At 36.0% G+C, this 23,546-nt stretch overlaps 1 protein-coding gene across 1 annotated transcript in view; it reads left to right on the top strand.

Annotated features, from left to right (window-relative positions):
• Positions 1 to 23,546, top strand: part of LOC150107443 (uncharacterized) — an 81,104-nt gene that overhangs the window by 10,253 nt on the left and 47,305 nt on the right. The gene's annotated exons all lie outside the window — the stretch shown is intronic.

The raw sequence follows: 23,546 nt of genomic DNA, 5'->3' as shown, positions 1-23,546 counted from the left end.
TTGCCGAAATATAATGTAATGAGCTCATTATGCCTGTCACTGTGGCATTCTCTGCTAGCGACGTCTCACTTATTCTAAAAATTCCAGGCTGAATTAAATCAATGCCATAAGTTCTCCAGATTTGTTTCTAGTACTCCTGGCATTTGTATGCAAATACGCCAACTTAGCAAGATCGTCTAAATATAAATTATATTCCTCAGCCACTGCATTCTTCTTCTTTACCTCATCGGTCCCTAAGGGATCATGGCGAACGAAGAAAACTCTTTACTTCAGTATGAAACCATCTGACTCACCAAAAGACATGAAGGATCATCACGTCATTGAAGGGATTCAAATCAGGGTCTTTCCAATCAAAGGACTCATCTCTATCAACTCGGGAGGCTACGAAGCTACGAACCCTCCCGAGCAGCGCAATATCTACGGTTAATGATATTACAGAGTACAAGAATGCGCCATCTTTTTTTTTTTTTTTTTTTAATATTACATATTTTTGTAGAATTTTGATGCATCTACTAAAGGTGTGGGAGACTTTTATTTTTCAAAACTTATATTGGAGATAATATATATAAATTTATAAAAATTTTATAATGTATAGCGCCTTCACAAAAGGGGGGGTCTCTTGATATTCCATTTATCGTCGTGTTTCAGAAAAGAACTCTTCAATGATTCAATGCATCTAGCGCAAACTTTCGACATTTGTCAGGTAGTAAAAACCTTCTGAAGTCCTTATACAGGAAGGCAGCAGTTTTCGCGAAAAGGGATGGTTTTAAACAAAGAATTCGTTGGCTATTTTAAACCATTAATTGAAGATTTGACTGCCTGCTTAAACGGTCGGAGTGAAATATATGAAATGTCAGAAATAAATCTTTTTAAGGCCTTTCATTCCAAACAAGGGAAAAGGAGGCACTCCTTTAGCACTTTTGGAAATCAGTATAGGTAGCTATTATCTACCGCTCACCATCATCGAAGTTGAATACATTCTCTAGAAGTGCGAGACAAGAGTCGATGTTTTTAAAGCCTAAAGAGTATTTAATTGTAGGTACTCTTATGCATTCTATAGTCGATTTCACTGAGTTGTAAGTTGTGCAATCCAACTTCCTTCTGCGAGACAAAAACCGTGCTCCAAAGATCGACTAATTCTATTGGCAAAAAAAAAAAAAAAAGTTTCTGCAAGTTAGTCGGTGACTAAATTCAAACATCTTCATTGTCAAAAGTCAAGTATTGGATATCTAACACCTTTTTAAAATGATGCTGTCTCCTGATATTTTAAATTCTGTGGAGGGTTTAACAAAAGGAATTTAATGATTCATTGAAAAAATGAATACAATTTTCAAAAATTTACTGAAAATGATGTGAAGCCTTTCGCGTGTGAAACAGTTAGGCACAAATGAATTTGGGACCGTTTTTCCTGTTTCTTAATCTGTCAATTGCAGTGCGCTTGACAAGTCTTCCAAATAAACCATTTATAAAGAATGATAATAAAGAAAAAAAAAAAAAAAAAAAAAAATCAGCTAACGCCTTTTATTCAGTATAAAGTAATGATTTAAAATAACTTTCTCGATGTGTTTTTCGTAATGAAATACAGAGTTCTCCTGAAAGATGTAAAATCAGACTGCGACTGTAGGCTCGAAAAATACCAATGCAAATAAATATTGTATTAAATATAAATGTTAAACAAACAAGTGGAGTAACGTATAAAGTTTTTTTTTTCTTTCAAATTTGACGTCTGTGGATGCCGTATGGTCACTGCCGTACCTCACATGGTTTTGACAATGATGTCTTCTGCTAGAATAGGTGGTAGGTTCCCGAATTCCCTTTCCACACAAAGTTCGTAGGACAATCACAAACCTCCATGCCCACGGCCTCTTGGCTGGAGAGCGGACACGCTAACCACTCGGCCAACCAGGCCAGCAACTTATACAGTGAGTACCTAAAAACAATCTGGGAGAGACACAGCAATCCATTTTAGGTAATAGCTTATTATCATATCTACAAAATGAGCTGAACACAATCTTAACATCCTTAAACTAAAAGATGATTTCCATTTTCTAGAACATCGGTTCCCAACTGGTGGTACGCGTACCCCCGGGGGTTACGTGCTGGGCCGTTCAGGGGTACACGAAAAATAATCAGTAATGGCGGAAAAACAAGTAAAGTAAACAAAATGCAAAACGCTAGTTATGGAACAATAAATGTTACGTTTGAATCACCGCTATTTTAAAAAACAAGGGGTACAATTTATAGAAATGAGTTTAAAAGGAGTACACACGTATAAAAAGGTTGGGAACCATTGGTCTAGAATGATACCGATTTTCCCTTTCACTCGTTTCTGACCGTAGGCGACTTTGTAGGCATTGCCCACAAAGTATTCCTGGTGAGATTTTTACAGGGTAGTTCACCATTGCTTTCCCCAACCACCCAATTTTATCCGAGCTCGGGACCGGATAAAATTGGGGGAATACGGATGGGACGTATTCATGACTGTAATCCATGTGAGTTCACGGGGCCGGTTTACCTGTCTAGAATGATAACACTGCCTTATTTACTGATTGGACATGGAAAATATTTTAAAAAAAAAATTAAAAAAAAAACACTTAAATTGAACACCTTGTTCTTTATCTTACACAACTTATTTATTTATTTATTATTTTTATTCATTTATTTATTATTTTATTTTATTTATTTGTTGTTTTTAGTCATTTATTTATTATTTTATTTTATTTTATTTTATTTTATTTTATTGATTTATTATTTTTGTTTATTTATTTGTTTACTTTTTTGGTAAACCTTTTTCTTAAGATGGATGATTGGAGTTGCTATAAAATTATAACAAAAATTCTCTCTATTCAGAACCTGCTCCAGTTGACACAAAACATCAGGTTGGATTCAAAACCATATAAAACACCCAGATGAAAACCCCAGAACAAGCATGGGGAACGTGCAGAAATCTATACACATAACAAACAAAATTCTATCAAAGACAGGGGGCCCCAGGTTCGCACAGAGATCCATTTCTTCTTTTTTTCCTCCTTAATCGAAACGATTCAGCAGTTATTCGGACAAACAGATAATTATATTTATTTACCTCTCTTTTCTATTTCTAATCCCATTCCTAGACGAACTTAACCTTCCTCTGTCACATTATTAACTGCCAAGGTGAGTAACTTCTGGCAAGACATCAGACACAGTTATGTATTTATTTCTTCTCTTTTTCCAAACTTCCCAAACTGACTTATCTTCCACTTAGTGTGTCATTATAATATCTTAGTCATCATATCTGCGCGCATTCACAACTATTAGTAACGTGGATATTTTATCAGTCACAGTCGATAAGTAATGGGGGGGGGGTATAAAAAAACCATGTTATTAACATAAAGCATAATAACGAAAAGTTTTAGACTATACTTGATCGATAAGTTAAATAAACACAAACTAAAATAACTAACTGAAAATTAAAATTTGAAAGAATTAAAAAAAAAGAAAGAAAAAAAAACCTGAAATCTATAAGCAGAATCCAAAACAACTGAGATCTCTGTTGAAAACGTTTTCGTTTGGCTTTGAGTTTTTTATTTATTATTATTTTTTTTTTAAGTTTCGTGTTTTTAGTTTATGCCTATTTAGCGTACTGGCTGGATTCTTTTATTAGTTCTGAAATTAAAGCTTTTTATTGAGATATATTATGCCATTATGGTAGTGACCTGGCTCATTATATCACCATAAAATAAATTATAATATTAGTGTATAACGATGAAATTGGCGTTAAAAATTCTCTCATAAACTCATTCATTGAAAATCAAAGGGCATCGAAAATATTCAAAAATGCGTACATTTTTGAGTCGTCATACAGTATTACAATTATACATTTTAGTTTAGATTAGTAATTTTGCAAAAAACATCGAAGTGAAGTAATATAACTTAAAACCTTCACCTGAATGAATTTGTTTTCAAAATTCTTACTCTTCTAGTAAATTCGTATCTGTAAATTTTAAATGAGTGAAACTGAGCCATTGTTTTTTTGTGTCTTTTTTTCGATATTATTATTATTAAGAGAGAGCTTCAGGAAGTCAGGGACTCATCGAGGGAGGCTACATACTACCAGGGCCAGGCAGACGAGGCTCTAGCTGGGGCCCCCCGAAGAATTATAGCCAATTTAAGGGCCCCAAACAATGAGGGAGGAGGTCAACTTCCAAGGAATGCCCACTTGTCCTTTCCCCACCCTCCATAAAATGAAAAATTCTATGAAATGCACTGGAATGTATGACCCTTTCAATCATATCACCCCTCTTTCTCCTATTTGCTAGTGTCTACAGTCTACAAATTCCCAATCTGTCTTCGTAATCAGTATTCCACAATCCTGATATCATTTTTAACACACCCCTTTGCACTCGCTCCACTGTATCAGAATCACAACGGAAACCAGGAGACCAGACCTGCGCACAATAATCCAAGTGAGGTCTTATCAAGGCCTTGTAAAGAGGCAAAACAACATCCTTATCTTTACATGTGAAAGTTCGTTTCAGCATTGCAATTTTCTTTGGAATTGTATTTGCAATCTTTGCCACATGGCCCCTGAATTTCACTTGCTGTCTGCTAACACTCCAAGATCCCTAGCCTGATCAGTTTCTTCTAGCATAATCCCACAAATATAATACGACATTGAATATTTAATCACATCAAAGTGCATTACTTTGCATTTACTGACATCAATTTTTTCATGCCCACAATTCCAGCCTATTCAAATCATTTTGCAAGTACTGAATATCAGCACTATTCCTGATTATTACCTATCTCTGCATCATCAGCAAATAGTTGTATGGCACATCTTGAATCCTTCCCAATAACATTAATGTACAGATCTAATAACAATAGACCAAGGACTGATCCTTGAGGCACACCACTTATTACCTTGAATCTTGCAGGTTCATACCTCCTCATATACCACATTTTGATATTTGTCAATCGGTCATCCTCTTCCCCATGCTAATATTTTATAATCCAAACAACTCATATTCTCCAATTTATGCAACAGTCTACCATGCTGTATTCTGTCAAGTCTTAGCAAAATCCAAAAAGTATCATGGTGTATCCATTCCCATTGTCTAGTACAATGGTATCCAAGTGGAAACTTTCATACTAAGTGGAATAAAGATTTCTGGGTTTGGATCTGGTTACCTACTAATAAACTCCCCTCCCCCTGGATTTTTTTCCTCCATCGGATCCTTTTTTCAGTTGATCATTGACGCAGGTAAGTAGGATTTTTTTTTTTTTTTTTTCATGGAAGAAAGTTTTAATTTTGAAACTAGCAACTCGACCACAGAGAATACACACACTTTCAAATAAATACATAAATAATAAAGTTAGGGCTAAAAGAGTGCTGCTTACTCCTGTTGTACAACGAAAGAATGTTAGGGTATTTATTTATTTTGTAAATAATAATAAAGTATAAGAATGATAAGAATAATGAGCATTCTAAAATATGGTACGTGTTGACACCAGGAACTAACTCGAGGCATGATGGTCAATCAGCAGTTTTATGTTAAAATAGCGCAGCACTAGCTAATCCAGCAAGGCTATATACTGTTCTTGTTTATTTAACTTATACTAATTAGATGTTTTCCGATATCACAATATCCACAAAGGTATCTAAAATATACACCACAGCTGCAAAAAGTATAATATTGTACGCCCACACTACACAGAACCGAGCCTGGCAATGTGCCAAGAATAGCAGGCTCGGTTCTATGAAGCATAGGCGTACATTATTATACTTTTTGCAGCTGTGATGTATATCTTAAATACCTTTGTGAATATTGTGGATTCATGCTGAAGGGGAGAAAGAAAAAAGGATGCACGAATTGAACACCAACACGCGAAATCACATGCTTTATACGTAAATTTTCCAACTGTTGTACAAGCAAAATAGTTACCACTTTAAGAACCAGAATTTTCATAAAGAAAAGCTAATTTTCCGACGTATAATAATAAACACTCATCCCACGAAACGCATTGATTACTCTAATATCGGAATGGATTCTCCTTCTTCTGACGCAGAAGTGTCGAAGGGTCTCGCATCTGCGGGCGTACAGTACTCCTATTTTTTTTAATATTTTTTTTAAGACAGTACCTATCAGTGGCAACTTCTGCGGCACGGCAACGTATTAAGACAAGAGAATGAAGCTAAACGCAGTAGTTTTGTACAATACTAAAAATGGAGAGTGATTTAGAGTTAATCAGTTTCCAGGCAGATGTTAGGAGTGCCATATCAGTCATCAATTTATACCTAAATCCACAGCATGACTGGAACATTAATGATCAACTGTGGTGACGTCATGAAAATGGAAACGTGATGTAAGAAGCCTAGGAAAGTCAAACAGACTATATAAAATGATATTAGAAAATGAATTCCCTTCGTTGTGTATCGATCTTCTTCTTCTTCCCCTTATGCGTTAAATCTAATGGCCTTTCACGGCTAAGTAATTTGGCTTCCTAGAAAACTAACTAATACTTTTAATGGGCAGGTTAATCCTATTTACATAATGTGCTATGTCTGAATGAAGTATTCTCTGGCCGGTTTATCAATCTTTCTAGTTGAAAATCCTGCTACCTCCGCATGAGATCGGCTAACTCATTTTTATTTGAAAAGCCTTTAAAAGTTTTTCTCGTTCAAGACGAGGCTCAGCGCTTTTTAACCAAAGGGCATTGTCCCTATACAGATTGAGGCACGTAGGCTCTCACCGGCAAGTGGGTTTACGCAAGAAGGCGCTTTCAGGAATCCATAACTAGATATTTATGCCAGAACATTAAGTAATAAACTCTATATACTTGGTTTCGATAGACAGTGCAATGTACAAGCTAATCAAGATCCCCTCCCCTCAAATCCCCCATTTCGACTTGCATAGTGCGTAGAGTTCGCTGTAAACTGGAAATCGTAGTTTACTTGAAAGTTATGTATGGTATGACTAATCATGACGCAATTTTTTTTAACTCGATGGATATGTGCTGGTGGCTACCGTAAGAACGAGTGCCTCCGTATCACAGTTGCAAGGATGTTACAGATTTTCCCTTTGAAAGACGAGGGTTAGAATCCTATCCAGACCTAAACACTTTTAGGTTTTCGCTAAACCTTAACTGTTTAGGTTTAGACTAAAATGAAAATGAATTAACCGGCCTCATACGAAGGAAGTCGAAGAGTTTTTCTCCTTAAAATTTTGACAATTTTGATCATTCTGCAAAACAGGCAAACCCGCTGGAGAACACACGCAATTAACAGACTTAATACATTGGCCTCGTAGTCTCGGTTGTATCTGTTATAATTTCAACGCACCCAGCTCAACCAGGAAAACGTTATCTATCAAAGTGTATCCTCGTGTCCATATTTATCAGACTGTATGTTAAGTGTGGTGGTGATAGTAGTCATAATTGTGACATGTTGAGGGGAAGCTTATGGTTGGGGCTACTCTTCTTTCCGAAATACCCAGAGAAAATGTACAGTGAATGTAACAGCCTGGATATATTTTTTTATACTATGGAAAGTGCATGAAAACCATAGTTTCCATAAACTTTCCATAGTTTATACTATGGAAAGTGTATGAAAACCACTCGGTTGTGTATCAACATGGCAATGCACTATGTCACATTACCAAGACAATGATGAAATGGGTTTGTACTGCTTATGCGGGAAGTACAATACAGTGATTTGAATTCACCTTCCTGACAAGTTGGAACGTCGCTTGAGGAAGAAACCAGCAAGTCTAACTTGATTATTGAATTACTGCAGTTTTGGCGAAGGACCAACATCCATCCATTTATCACCATGCATTAGAAAGCGTGCCTGGAAAATTTGTAACTGTAACCAAAACCAAGCAAGCAAGCAGTACGAGGATATGGCAGGTTGTGAAAATAAAAGGCTTGTAAAACATTAATTCATATAATTTTTACAAGCATAGATTATTAATTTGGAATTTGGCTTTAAAATGCCGAAAATAAGCAGTTCGTACTTTTTTTTTTTCTCCTATGGATTGAGAGGGTTAGATTAACATCTGTCAAGTACAGTACCGTTGGAAATTTCTTTTGTATTTTTATTTTATTATTATTATTTTGATTATTATTATTTTTTTTTTCAGTGACAACTTCGGTCATTTTTCTCTTCTCACAGTTGAAATGCTTTTGAAATTTGAGCTATGGAAAATTGAAATTTTCCATAGCTCAGAGAGATATGATTTTTTTTTTTTAATATTCCACACACAAAAGGTAGAAGAGCCTATAGCAAATAGATGTCGTGTTAGGGCGGGGTCAGGAATAGTGTTGATATTCTTCTTGAATTGTTGAAGATTGCTTACGTGACACCTCCAGGGAGTCCAAGGACTCATCGTGGGAGGACACACTACTCTACTTCTCTAAATACATCTCATCCTCTCCACTACTACGTAATTCTCCAACTACGACACTACTACTACCATCAACGCCCATCATTACCAACAACAGTATTTTTTGTATTCAAGATAACAAGTAATTTTATATAAAATTGGTTTTTAATTCTATTTCCCAAGTAAGCAAACAGATAAGTATGTCAAGTTCGCGCCTGCACGTAGTGCAAGACTGAGGCAACTCTTGTAAGTAGTGCAGGACTGAGGCAACTCGTGGTAAAGGTGGTTTAAGATCCGATCACTTTCCTTAGTATTTTTCCCTTAATGCAAAGCACATCCCTTTGCAGAGATGTATGATGCTATGCACTAAGGGCAGAGGTCACTACCCAAACCGGTTTCGACCTTTATTTTTTTGAGGTCTCATCAGTGGGAGCCAGACTTGAAATAAGAAGGTTGAAGTGATGCAGAGCTTATATGAATTTTTATCTTAAAAAAAGTTTATATAAAATTACTTGGTATCTTCAATACATAACATACCCAAGTTAAAAAACTTTCTACATCCATCTCTCATCCTGAGATTTTATTCAATAAGGTCAAATGTCTGAAATGTCCTTGTGGCAAGTTGTTTAGGTAAAATTCATATAAGCTCTGCATCACTTCAACCTTCGTATTTCGGGTCTGGCTCCCACTGATGAGACCTCAAAAAAATAAAGGTCGGAACCGGTTTAGGTAGTGACCTCTGCCCTTAGTGACCTCAAAAAAATAAAGACCTCAAAAAAATAAAGGTCGAAACCGGTCTAGGTAGTGACCTCTGCCCTTAATGCATAGTATCATACATCTCCGCAAGGGGATGTGCTTTGCATTAAGGGAAAAATACTAAGGAAAGTGATCGGAGCTTAATTCACCTTTACCACGAGTTGCCTCAGTCATGCACTACATGCAGGCGCAAACGTGACATACTTGTCTGTTTACTTACTTGGGAAATAGGATTAAAAACCAAGTTTATATAAAATTACTTGGTATCTTGAATACATAACGTACCCAAGTTAAAAAACTTTCAACAGTATATTTTGTCTGTAAATTGTGTGTGTGTTCTAAAGGTTGATTTGTCTGTACGCGGGATGAAAAAAACCGTGAAAAAAAAACTGCTACCACCGTATGAGATCGGCTAACTCACCCTCAACTGAAAAAGCCCATATAAGGATTCCCCTCGTCACGACGAGAATCAAATCCAGGTGGTCTTTTCCAATCGAAGGGCGCATTATTAGTATTTTAGTTATAGTTATAATTAATACTGTATAATGAAGTAGTAATTTTAATTTTTCATTGAACTGAACTGAGCCACATGTGAGAAATTGTAGCATTATTTCCTAAATTGTATTGTATATTTATGTATATTATCTGATAGGTAATAAAGTGTTATTTTACTATAAAGAAAAAAAAATTATTATTATTAAACGAATTATAAATAGTATTATGAAAAAGTGAAATGAATGTACTCAACATTCCTATTGCATGTTAACAAAAAAGAAACTAATAATGTAAATCAAAATAAATTGTAAATTGAAATTTTAAAAAAATCTTATTAATATTTAGAAATGCCTTGCTAAAACTGTTGTAAATGGCTATCCAAGGAATTTAATCAACAAGATTCTTCATAGCAACCCCCCACAACAACAACAATCTACAATTATTAATATTATTGATTAAAAAAAATGGCAATGTTAAAAAGTGAAATGAATCCATTCAGCATTCCCTACTGATAACAAAAAAATAAAATGTAAATATAATTTATGAATTAAAATGAACTGCAGATTGAAATATAAATGTAAAGGATAAAATGCAGAAAAAAATTATGTATATGTATATAAAATTATTCCACAACCAACATCGTTAATATAAAAAATATCTCTCCCTTAATACATTAAATGAGTCACTATAAATATGTATGTGGAAAAAATGTAAAATATATTGCTAGTATTATTATTTATGCATATTTAAATAAGATATTCACTTAACATTCTGTACTGAATATTTGTAGTGAACAAAAATGTAATAGTAATAGTAATACTCAATTGTATATTTGCAAATATTCTGTATATGTGAAGAGGATAATAAACTTTGTCCAAAAAATAAATAAATATGACCTTCACAAAATGCCGCCACTCTAGCATTTCCCTCTGCTCATCACACAGATCCTTCAATTCATTATACAGTCGTATATACATTCATTACGCATTCAAGTATTATATTATATTATACTATTATACATTCAAGAACATTTTCTTTAAACTAAAGAAAATAAATAATTTCTACATAACATAATAATTTCACTGCAGCCAGTAGAAATTTATAATGAATTCTGTAGGTCCAAGTTATATTTAGTTATTTATTTTTAAACAATCAGGTTTCATTGATAATTTCAATTATATATAAATGTTACGTATAACTGAGAAACTCCATTTGAAGTTTTTTTTTTATATTTATTTTATTTATATATTTTTGATGTCAACATCATTGAAAATGTGGTAAATATGGATATCAACAAGGCCTATTTATGTACAGGAACACGAGGCTCGAGCGAGGGTTCCGAAAAATTAGGACCAATTTAAGGGTTCCAAACAATGAGGGAGGGGAACCCAGAGCACTCTAGTGCCTCGGGCCCTGCCCTCCTCGGTAAAAGTATAGTACAGCCCTGGGTATTAAAATATCAAGTCTTTTTGAGTATTTTTAGTAGTCATTTTCATTGGGTTTTGGAGTTTGGCTGCGATTTCGAATCCTTCGCCAGACATGGATGTTTTGACACAGAGCATTCGTAGGGAGCTGAAAAGCTTCGCGTGCGGCATTTATAAGCGGCATTTTTTAGCAAAACAAATAATTAAACAAAATTAAATTTAGTATATAATAATTTTACCTCTTATTGTATAAAAATAAAATTTCAAATATTCGTTTGCGAATTTATAGGACATCTAATATAATATAATTATTTCACTAATTCATGTTGTTGTTGTTTTAATTGACATACCACCTTTCAGAGAGTAAATATTTCAGAGAGTAGTTTTTTATGATATTTGTTTTCTAATTGTATGATTAGAGAAAAAAATATAAATATTTTTCCTCCAATTTTTCAATATTAAAAAATGTGAGGGAAGACAAGTCAGATCGTAATCACGGCCTATGGCATTTTATCTATTGACACCACTATCTAGTGGAGGCAATATCGGAATGTATTCCAAAGATCAACAGGTTAAATATAGCAGGTGTGATATGGATGAATCAAGAGGTTCGGCATGCAATCTGGAAGAAGGTAATATGGAAGAAGCACAAGATGAGTGGTTATAACAAGCAGTTGCATGAGAAGTACAAATATCAGGCAAGGAATGTGACTCGCTTCATAAGGGTAGCAAAAGTTAGCTAATGCGGCTAAAAAAATCGTAGGGAATTTTTTTCGGCATATGGCCAGTAGAAGAAAGAATGATTATGGAAAGGTGACATCGAGTGATGAAAATGAGGGAATGATAACCTTTGCAGAGGATATAGTTGAGGTATTTAATGACAATTCATAAAGGTATTTGATTCTTGTGAATGTAACATCATGCAGAACGTGAATGCAGTGGGAAGGGAGGAGGAGAAGAAACGGTATATGAAGAATTGAATAAACTTGATGTTAATAAGGTTATATGACTTGATATCACCACGTATTTTGTTTTGAGGGAATATTCCAGGAAGTTAACAACAGCTTTTGCCTTTTTTAACATACGTTTTGCACTAGGTCAAGTTTCAAAGGAGTGGAAAGAGAAACAAAATTGTCCCGCTTCATAAGGGAGGTGATAAGACTAAGACTGAATTATAGACCAGTCTGTGTGTGTCTGGAGTTGTGGTTAAAGTGTTGAGAAGTTAGTTAGGACCAATATTCAGAACTGGGTTGACAACAGCAAAATACTCTTTGATGGTCAGCATGAGCTTGTTAAAGGAAGACTGTGTTTTGGAAATCTGCTTACTTATTATAACAGGGTGACAAATTCATTGAATGAGGATGATTCATAAACAGCGGTATATTTAGATTTTTCAAAGGCCTTTGATAAATTGCCACATGATAAGCTGGTAATTAAATTGCAACGGATAGGGCTAGATAGTAGGTTAGTGCACTGGATTGGAGATTGATTTTCTGATAGGTTCAGCGAGTTGTCTATGGAGGAGCGATATCCCAGAGTGTTTAGTGATGTGCCCTAAGAATCTGGTTTGAGTCAACTGCTGCTTAATTTGTATGTAAATGATATTGGGGAGAACTGCGAGAAGTAGAGCGGATGCTGTGGCTCTGCAGGAGTACTTGAATGCACTGGCCAAGCGGGCTAGCAAGTGGGATTTTCAGTTCAATGTTGTGAAATGTAAATTTTTGAAATTTGTTAAGTAAAAATGGAATGTAGAGTACACAACTGGTGGAAATATCTTGGAGGAAATAGAGGAGATGAGCGGTCTGGGAGTGATTATAGACAAAGACCTAAAATTTTGGGAACATTTTCTAAAATTATGAGAACAGCTCAGCAGATAATGAGAATGATGCGGATAGCATTCACTTGATGGTTTCATTGTATAACGCTTTGATCAGACATATGGATTACTGATTTGGTCACCTGGCTTGGTGACCAAATGTGCACAGATTTAGTCGTCTGGTTTTCAAAAAGGTGAAGATGTATTGGAAAAGGTTCGGAGACGATTGATTAAAGTGGTTTCTGGTCTCTGAAATATTGAGTATGAAGACAAATTGAGAAAGTATAATTTGCAGAAACTGGTGGATAGAAGGAGGGGGGGGGCAATGTCATTGAGACATATAAGCTGTTAAGCGTTATTACCAGTTTAATGTTGGGGAGGTTTTGTATTGAATGGGTGAAGATAGGGAGAGAACAAAAGGTCATCCCTGGAAACTGTATAAAGAATTTAGAGATGTTTAGAGATTAAAATGTTTAGAGACTCGCGTTGTTCAGACGGTTAATAATATCACTTCGCTTATTTAAAAAGTCAAGGGATTTATATGAATTCACGTACCTATCACAAATAGTACGTATACACGGTTATCATTTTGTTCCTGTTTTAACTACAGGAAAACCTCGCTTAACGCGATTAATTAATCCATCAATTAATGCGAGCTAAGCGAAATCTCGTTAACTGAATACAATAAACAATAGGAATAATTATAATTTATCTATCAGTTAGAGTAGATTTGGAAAAAAAATTACATTATAAGCTATATTAGAGGAGAAAAATCACCAGAGTTAATAAAAATCAGTTGCTTAAATTGTTATTTATTGTCTAAACATTTGATTGAGCTACTTTTTTACAAAAAAATAAAGTAAAGATGTTTGAATAGAGCGCTCGGCTTTTTCATCTTGTTTCATCTTGTCATTCAATTTGCGATAGCTGGCGATCGCTTTATCAAGATTTAGGGGGACTTCGAAGCTTCGTTCCATATCAGGATCAGCATCAAACAAAATTTCCTTACCATATTCAATGTGATAGGTACGTGAATTCATATAAATCGCTTGACTTTTTAAATAAGCGAAGTGATATTATTAACCGTCTGAAGAACGCGAGTCTCTAACATTTTAATCTCTAAACATCTCTAAACTCTTTATACAGTTTCCAGGAATGCAAGTTCTTTTGCAGTTAACTTCTTAGTCGTAAAATTCTCTTCTTGTTCGCACTCCTTATCTTCTTCTTCTTCTTCACATGCACGGCTGTTCTAACTGTTGTGAATGGGAATCGAGCAAGTTTCTCACATCTTCATTATCCAGTTCATTAAATCCAAGTTCTTTTTCAATTGTGATGATTTCTTCAATAATGTTGGATTTTGGATTTTGCGCACGATAAATTAACATAGGCTTGAGTTTAAAGCCTATGTATTGCCTTCTAATAAAAGCATAAAAATAAAAATAAAAGACGATGTTTAAATACTTTGTATCCTGGTTGAGATGCTTCGGTTTTACTAGGAAAGTTGTTGTTGGCTTGCTGTACTTCCAAAAGAGACCAGTTTCGTCGAGGTCGAATATTTGCCGATCGTCATAATTACCCTCCTGAATTATCCTTTGCAATTCTTGAAACTGGACTGCATAACGTAAGAATAACTGAGGAATATGCTAGTGCTGATAAAGATTTTATCAGCACTAGCATATTCCTCAGTTATTCTTACGTTAGGCAGTCCAGTTCGATTTTTAAAACGGTCAAGCCATCCTAAACTTGCAGTGAAGCTTTCAAATTCTTCTTGAAATTTGATCTCTTTCAATGAGGTAAAATTATTGAGAGCTTTTACCTGAATATTCCCTGCTAAGAGTATTATTTTTTGGTTATAATCCTCAATCCAGCGTGATAAAAGATGCTCCATCTCGATCCTTAAATAGCTTATAATTCCGGTGATCTACATTCTTAAAGAACCAGTAGCAACTTTCCTTGTTCTTTGTATTCTTTGCTGTTATTTAATATAGTCCAAACTGTAGACTCGCTGTATCTCAAGTCTCGCACAATCACTGTATTACTAGCGCCACTTTCATGTCTCCAGCATTTCTGCTCGCTGCAGATTGACGACAAAAAATTTCGCATAACGTAACGCAAAAAAATCACGTTAACTGATTAATCACTCGCTTAAATCGGGAAATAGTATAATTTCAGTCTATCGCGCTAACTGATTATCGCGCATACCGAATTCGCGTTAGGCGAGGTTTCCTGTATTTTATACTAGCAACCACTGCAACAATTAACCTTCGGCACCTTGCAGTACGTGGGTTCTGCTCGCTGCGCGCAGGCAAACTAAACTGAGAAGAAACGAAGTGAAAAACTCAATAAACTGAGAAGTGTTTGCGGCGTGAGCCTATCGTACATGCAGGCTTAAAGTTAAAGAGTTGCAGGTTGCCAACCCCTAATAAGGCAGTCGCTCTCCATAAGAAGAAGCAATGGCGCACTCAGGATTTAATCTTGGAGGGGGGGTGACCGAGTTGAGTAGACGATTTGAGAATACACACTAAGCATCGCATACGACCAATGACTGAGCATGTACAATGATCGCTAATTCATAAGTATTATAGAAATAGAAGACACGATGCAACATAAATAAAAAAAAAAAGAATTTTAATTTGGAAAAGATTTTTGGAAAATTTTCAAGTGTTTTTTCCTTTTTCTTTTTTTTTGGGGTGGGGGTGGCAGGGCCCCTTGTCCCCCTCCCTGGGTGCGCCACTGAGAAGAAGAATCTGTTCCTCATTCCCGAAATCAGAATTTTGTGAATTTGTGAGAATGAATTCCCCCCCCCCCTTTCATGCCTTCACGACTTAATTTTACTGTATCACCAACTTTTGTTTTCCTTATATTACCCTTGTTATTCCTATGCAACTAGCGTGTCACTATCACCACCCTGTTTATCGAAGTTGAAGTGACTTGAAAAAATACCATTGAAATAACTACTTACTATTGAAGTATGTGAAATTTAGATTTCTCTGATATATGGTGCTGTTCCAATATTTATTTCAACGTTGTGTATACATACAATACTACGTCTTGTTCATCCTTATGATAAATAGGCCTTGCTGTACATCAGTTACTGTACTTACATTTATTGTATAAGAGTATCATAATAATATTGACGATTACTAGATGGAGCCACGATACAGATGAAAGTTTAAGTAATTCGATTAATTTAACAAGAACAGGAGCAATCCTGTGTTTCCCCAATTCTTCAAATTTCGATGCAGAACTTTTATTTTATTTTTCTTTAAATGTTTCTTTAAAGATATAATTAAAATCCATTACACTACATTTTAAATATTTTTTTGTCCATTTTATTTACTTCACCCCTAATAAAGCATTCTAATAAAAATATTTTCTCAAGGAGAAAGAAATCAATCACCAAGACCATCCATAATTTACTCGAACACACGAATGCTGTATACACACTGCTGCAATTTCTTAATGGGTAGAAATTTATAATGATGTTCTGTGCATATCTCATAACTTCCGGGGGAGGGGGGGGTCTTCTTCTCACACAAGCAAGCACGCAAGCACTTTCCCCAAACCCAAATTAGAGCAGAATATTATGGGAAATTTCACAGTAATAAAATAAAATGAATTCGATTTACTATATCATATAATAGCATACAGCTACTGGAAAAGGAAAAAAAAAATTGTTATGTATATTTTGAATCATAATATAAATTAAAATGCTGGAAATAAATGCTGTATTTGAAATTTTTAAATTGTGTCACTAAAATGAGAAATGGTAAAAAAAAAAAAAAAAAAAAAAAAAAAAATTAGGTCTGGACTCCTTTGTGACCTTCAAGTATACATCCCACAAATATTTTCTTTGAATCTCCGAATACGTACGCCATTTTCTGCTTTTTTTCAAAAAAAGAAAAAAAAAGACTGATTATATAATATTCACAAATACTTATTACAGCTCCGAAAGCATTTTATTAAACCAACACATTTTATAACTGAAGTTCTATAAAAACATACTAAAAAAAATGTACGCACAAAAAACAAATACTGTACATACATATGTTGAATAATATAATATTATGACTAATCATATATCATTTATATCATTTAAAATGTTTGTCATTTACATAATTTGAATATACTATCTATCCTTTCTCGTCCGTCCTAGGACGGGTTGAGTCCTCGCCCCCTGAAGAGTGTGTGTGGAGGGGGGGGGGGTTACGACGAATTAATGCAGCCCGTTCGTCACTCTGCTGCATCCCTCTAAGGATAGTATTCATGATTGTAATGAGTGTGTGTTCACAGGGCCGGTTTGCCTGCTTTGCGGGAGGAAAAACCCCAGGATAAACTGGGGAGAAAAAAACCCTGCTGTCCACGCTCAAGACCAGCTAACTTGGCTATGTCTGAGAAAGATTCTTAAGCTCCTCACGTCGGCGACGGGAATCGAACGCAGGACACTCCTTTCCCATGAAAAGGGTTGCGAAGCGCATAGCCACTAGGCTAACCGCGCAAATTTGAATATGTTACATATATAATTAAATACTGTATATAATTTAAGCAAGGTAATGATTTCGCACCAGGCGATGGATATGTTTATTAGCGCACAGTTGGTCATATCCGAACCTGCAAATATCATCATCAATTTCCTGATATGTATCGTCCAGACTACTATGAGGGTACTACATGATTAAATTTACATCATTACTAATCTCCTATCAAAATTTTTCCTCCAAAATTAGTCTATTACTTGTCTATTAGCTTTGAAGTAGATTAATGTTCTCCATGTCAGGTTACTTGCCTGGCAATGGATAGTCCAGCAGTAGGGCTGCCTTAAGGTTAGGAAAGGAAACGAAAAGAAAGGAAAGACTAGGTTAGGAAAAATAAAACTAGGACGTCCTCTAAAGAGATTCAACGATGCCATCTTGAAAAGCATGATGATGATGATGATGATGATAAACATTTTAGTCTTCTGAGGCACTTCTGACTGAACCAATTCACCCTACATATTGGTCAAACTCTGGGTGTCTTTTCCAGCCATCTTGGTATTTAACACTTGTTTTGCTATCCTTTCCTTTCCCATTCTGTTTAAATGACCATAACAACTTAGATTAGTCCTGCTCACACACATTCTTGAATGCTAACAATGTCAAGTTTCTTTCTAATATCTTCATATTTAATATGGTTCTGATTGAGGCCATCTGTTCAGGCCCCCAATTTTTTGCAGAACTCTTATACCTGTGGTCTGGTCTCTAATCTTTGATCAAGTGCTTTATTTCTAACCAACTCTCAAATCCACAACTCAAAACTGGTTTGAACACTGTCTTTTATACTGCTAGTGGTGTTTTAGATAATTTCTATATTATTCAATATAAATTTATTCAACTGTTTCCCCACTATTCCAGCTTTGCTATTTCTGTTGGCTATTTTCATATTTAATTTGCCATCTTCACTAAAATAAATGCTCAAATAGCTGAAAGATTTTACCTGTGTTCCCATCTATTTTCATGGTTTTGGTCTTTTTATTACCGATTGTCATGCAAAATTTATTGCAACTGGTATTCGATTTCACTAGAGAATCTTCGAGACGTGCAGTACATGTGTTTAGGAGTACATGATTATCCGCATAAAACAAAGAACTAAATTTGATATCTCCGATTCTAATATCAGGTTTAATGCTATTTTCTTTCATAACATGATCCATATCGTGTCACTCCGAAGACAACTAGAAGAAAAACACCAAAATTTGGATGATAGACTACAAACAAATGAAACTAGTGCAAAAACCAATTGACGCCACTAGTAGCCACCGAGGAGACTAGCATGCAGGCACTGCATAGGAAACTTCCAAGACCTTTGTGGTCAAATTCATGCCTCACAGAACCTTGCATATCCCCTTCACCAACATCCGTGGCCTCAATTTCAACCTTAATGGCGTCCACTACCATCTGCAGTCTGCCAAATCTCACCTACTCTTTTTTTTAACAGGAACTCAAATCTCACCTTTCTCCCAGCACCATCCATCTCAACCTCCCTAACTATACACTATTTAACTCCTTTCGACCCAAGGGTGGCGTCTGTGCATATATATCTGCTCTGACATACCCTGCCAGAGAACACCTAACCTAGAATCGCCCAACTTCGATCTTCTTTGGCTAAAGCTATCCCTCCCCCAGTCAGTCAAATTCATCTGCTGTCTCTATCGCTCTCCTAAGACCACCAATCATTCTAAGCTCTTTCATTTCCTCTCCCTAAAAGTTGATTTTCTCCAGCCCCACTCTCCTAACAGCCAAATCATCCTCCTGGGTGATTTTAATGTCCATAACACCAATTAGCTATTCTCTTCCAGTTGTACAGATCCTGCAGGCAGAGGTGCTGAAACATTTGCCATCACTAATTACCTTACACAAATTGTTCGAAAGCCAACCAGAATATGAGATAACCCCGAACCACTCCCCAAATATCCTAGATCTCTTCCTTACTAATGACCCCTCCAAATATGTAGTGAATGTAGTGAGCCCTGGGTAATTCTGACCACAACCTAGTGCTCATCTCCTCCCTCATGCAACAACGCTTACACAGTCACTCCCACACAAGAGCAGTTTGGCATTATAACAGTGTCAAATGAAACATCCTCTGAGACTACTATGCTTCATTCCCATGGTTGAATTATTGTTTCCGGTTTTCCAGTCCAAACATATGCACCGAACGTATCACCAAAATAATCTCCACTGGCATGAAAACATATATTCCCCCACACTACTCTGAACTGCAGTCCCCAAACTAAACCCTGGTTCTCCAAAAGATGTGCCAATGCGGTACATATGAAAAATCAGGCATACCATAACTGGCTCAAATCAAGAACCCCCATCCTCCTTCAACGCCTATACTGAAGCCCGAAACACATGCAAGAAAATTATCAATGCTCCTAAAACAGAATTTGAACGGGAAAAAAGCAGGAAGCTTGCAGCCTGTCCAAATGGCAGCCATGCCTTTTGGTCTCTTGCCAAGGCAATTGGTCGTAACTTTTGCACTACACTACTCCCACCTCTATCATATCCAGTGGCTCAACTGCAATATCACCTACAGAAAAAGCTAACCTCCTGGCCTCACACTTTGCCTCCAATGCACACATAACTGACAATGGCAAATGCCCTCCAGTCATTCCAACTGTTCAACATGTAATGCCCCCTGTATCCTTTTGCCAAAAAGATATCATAAATCTCTTGTCTAAATTAGACACAAAAAAGTCTCCTGGCCCTGATGACATTCCTCCATTTGTCCTGAAGGTCTGCGCAACAGAACTGACTCCATCCTATGCCGTCTGTACACATTCTCTTACTCCACTGGTATATATATATCCCAAAGCCTGTAAACTGGCCCACATTCAACCCATTCCCAAAAAGGGTGATAAATCACTACCATCTAACTACCGCCCTATCTCACTCACTTCAGTCCTATCTAAAGTGATGCAGAAAACCATAAACTCTCAACTCCTACTCTACCTCGAAGGTACCCAACTATTAAGCGACCACCAGTGCGGATTCCGTCGAAACCGATCAACAAGAGATTCTACTCTCATACATCACCCATCTCTGGACATATGCCATGGAGAAATTCAGCGAATCCCAAGTAGTTGCACTTGATATCTTTAAAGCCTTTGACTGGGTCTGGCACAAAGGCTTACTAAGCAAACGCCCATCATTTGAACTGTCACAGGACTTCTGCAGATGGATTGCCAGCTTCTTGTCTGGACGAGCACTATGTGTGATGGTAGATGGCTCCCTACCTCTCACCATCCAACTAATGCTGGGGTCCCACAAGGTTCAGTTCTCTCACCGATCCTCTTCCTTCTATATATCGATGACCTACTTCAGTTGACCTCTAACCCAATACACAGATTTGCAGACGACAGCACATTACACTTCTCCCTCTCATTTGACAAACCACTACTCCACACAACTCACTTCGACCCACACAACATCAACCACCACTGCCCTTAACGCAGACCTCTAAAACAACCTCCGATGGGGCTCAGATAACCTCGTCAACTTCAACGCTAGTAAAATCCAGTTCTGTCTTATTTTTCACAAAAAAGAAACCATTTTTCCCAACATTGTTTTTGAAAACACTCAAATTCCCAGAAAAGATGAGATTTCTCTTCTCGGAATTGCCCTGACATCGAGACTCCCCTGACATAAACACATCACAACCACTGCATCCTCAGATTCCAAAAAATTGGGTTTTCTCTTTCGCTCAAGACGCTACTTCACCTCTAAACAGCTGTTAACATTATACAAATCACAAATCTGCCCAGCTATCGAATACTGCTCTCTCATTTGGAGTGGGGCTCCTAAAAGCTCCCTCAAAATGCTCGACTCAATACAGAGGAGAGCAATTAGACTGATAAATGACCCATCTCTCATCAACTCGCTCCCCTCACTTTCACACTTTCACATAGACGCTTGGTTTCTGCGACTTGTATATTCTATAAATATTTTCATGGGAAATGTTCGTCTGAAATAGCATCAATAATTCCCCCACTTAGTACTAAGCCCATTGAAACACGTACAGCTGCCGCCCAACATCCTTTCACAGTGCACCTTGAAACCCACAGAACAAGTTTCTTTTCCTCCTCCTCCTTCATTCCTGCTACTGGGGTACTGTGGAATAGTCTTCCCACTGACGTATTTCCCAAGGAATACAACATACAGGCTTTTAAATCAAATGTAAACAAGTTTCTCCTTTCCCAACCCGCTACCCATATACAGTACTAAAGTACTATAGGTTGACCAGCCAACCTCTCGTGTATGGTTGCCCAACGTAAAAAAAAAAAAAAAAAAAAAAAATATATATATATATATATATATATATATATATATAGATGATACATAAGAGTGTAGATGTGTGCACCCTTGTCTTATAGACTGACTTTACATCAAACCATCCGCCTGTATTTCCTTCAATTCTATTGCTGACTTACAATTTACGCATAGACTATGCATTGCTCTGTATAATGTTCCTTCTTCTTCTTCTTCAAGTGTCATCCCCTAGAAGGAGATTACCAACCATGTCACGGAACCTTTTTTCTTTCTTTTGCTGTTCTGGAACATTTATGTTAATTCAAGCCAGTCCAATCTTTAATGTCTTCAAACCATATTCTCCTGGGTCGACTTCTCCCTCTTTTTCTATCCAGTTTCCCTTCTAATATTAATTTCTGAATGCCTTCTTGTCTAGTTAGATGTCCAAAATATTTAAGGTTTCGTTCTTTAATGATTTTCATTAATGTTCTTTTCATTTTTGCTTTCATTAAAACATCTTCGTTTTTCATTTTCTCTGTCCATAGTATTTTCAACATTCTTCTGATGGTCCACACTTCAAAAGCTTCTACTTTTTTCTCTGCTTCTTTATTTAGAGTCCAAGTTTTACTGTTGTGGAGAAGGCTTGACCAAATATAGCACTTTATTAATCTTTTTTCTTGTGTCTATGTTAATGTCTCTGGATGTTAGAACATTTTTCATGTCAATAAAGGCTTTTCTTGTTATCTCTATTCTTCTTTTTTTATTTCTTTAAGGGAATCTCCTCCGTCTGTTCCATGTTCCATTTATCCCATAATAAGTGTATCTACTCTTATATATATGCTAATCGTATCCACGAGACAGCAAACATATTGCACATTAGCGCATGAGTGGACTAAGAGTTAGCTATTACTGCTCTAGATAACAAACGTGGTACTTACTTTTTAAAGTCACTTCAGACCAATAAACAGCTGATAGTCTCACTTCAGACGATAAAAATCATCTCTGCAGTAAGGCCACAGTGGGATTGAAGCTCACATACAACCTGGGGTGTAAGGCGAAGATGTTTTCCAGTTTTATGAAGCTACCCATCAAATCAGGTCAAGAGTGTTCGTAAAATTATTTTATAAAAAGAAATGCAACATCTTAATTTTATAATTTTATTAGTAGTTAAATATTTAAATAGTGACGGATTGAAAGAAGATTTGTGTTAGAATTTCTGAAAAAGGTGTGCTATTCAACACTCTCCACACACTCTCCAAACACTGGCGCTTTTTTTTTTCTTTTTTTTTTTCGGAATTCAAATTGGCACTGAAAGGAAGAATATTTGATATCAGAATTTTAAAAAATCGCAGGCTAGTTATGCTTACAGATTTTATTTTATTATTATTATTATTATTATTATGTTGAAAATAGGGCGAAAATAACTAATGCCATTTTAATGTATTAATGTTTTTATGTTTTAATTTATGTTTTAATCGTATTTATGTTTTTTAATGTTTTATGTAAATTTATGTTTTAATTAATGTTTTAATGTATTATGCTTGTTAATTGTGTTAACAATTGTGAAACCTTCTATCCGGTTTCAGTGTGGAAAACGCTGTCACATTGATATGAGGCCAGCTAACTCACTTTCCGTTGAAAATCCATTAGAAACGTTTTTTGAGTCATCGACAGGATTTTTATCCACATCTTTCCAACCAAAGATCAAATGCCACGAAAAAATACAGGTCTATAAACCATTGTACGAGCGATGGATTCGTTGTTCGAGACGCAAGGGACTTCGAACGGAAGCAGAATAGAATAGAAACATACAGTAAGCGATTACTCTACTACTCAGTAGAATAGCTAGATTTTTGGCGCTCATGGAAAATTCGTATCCACGCACCCAGGGGCGGCTCGTGCA

The sequence above is a fragment of the Typopeltis vanoorti genome, chromosome 4 (assembly GCF_054136105.1).
Source record: "Typopeltis vanoorti isolate ZY-2024b chromosome 4, IOZ_Tvanoo_1.0, whole genome shotgun sequence".
Taxonomy (NCBI): Eukaryota; Metazoa; Arthropoda; class Arachnida; order Uropygi; family Thelyphonidae; genus Typopeltis; species Typopeltis vanoorti.
The sequence above is the reverse complement of the archived record's forward strand: the minus strand, read 5'-3'. Positions and strand labels throughout refer to the sequence as shown.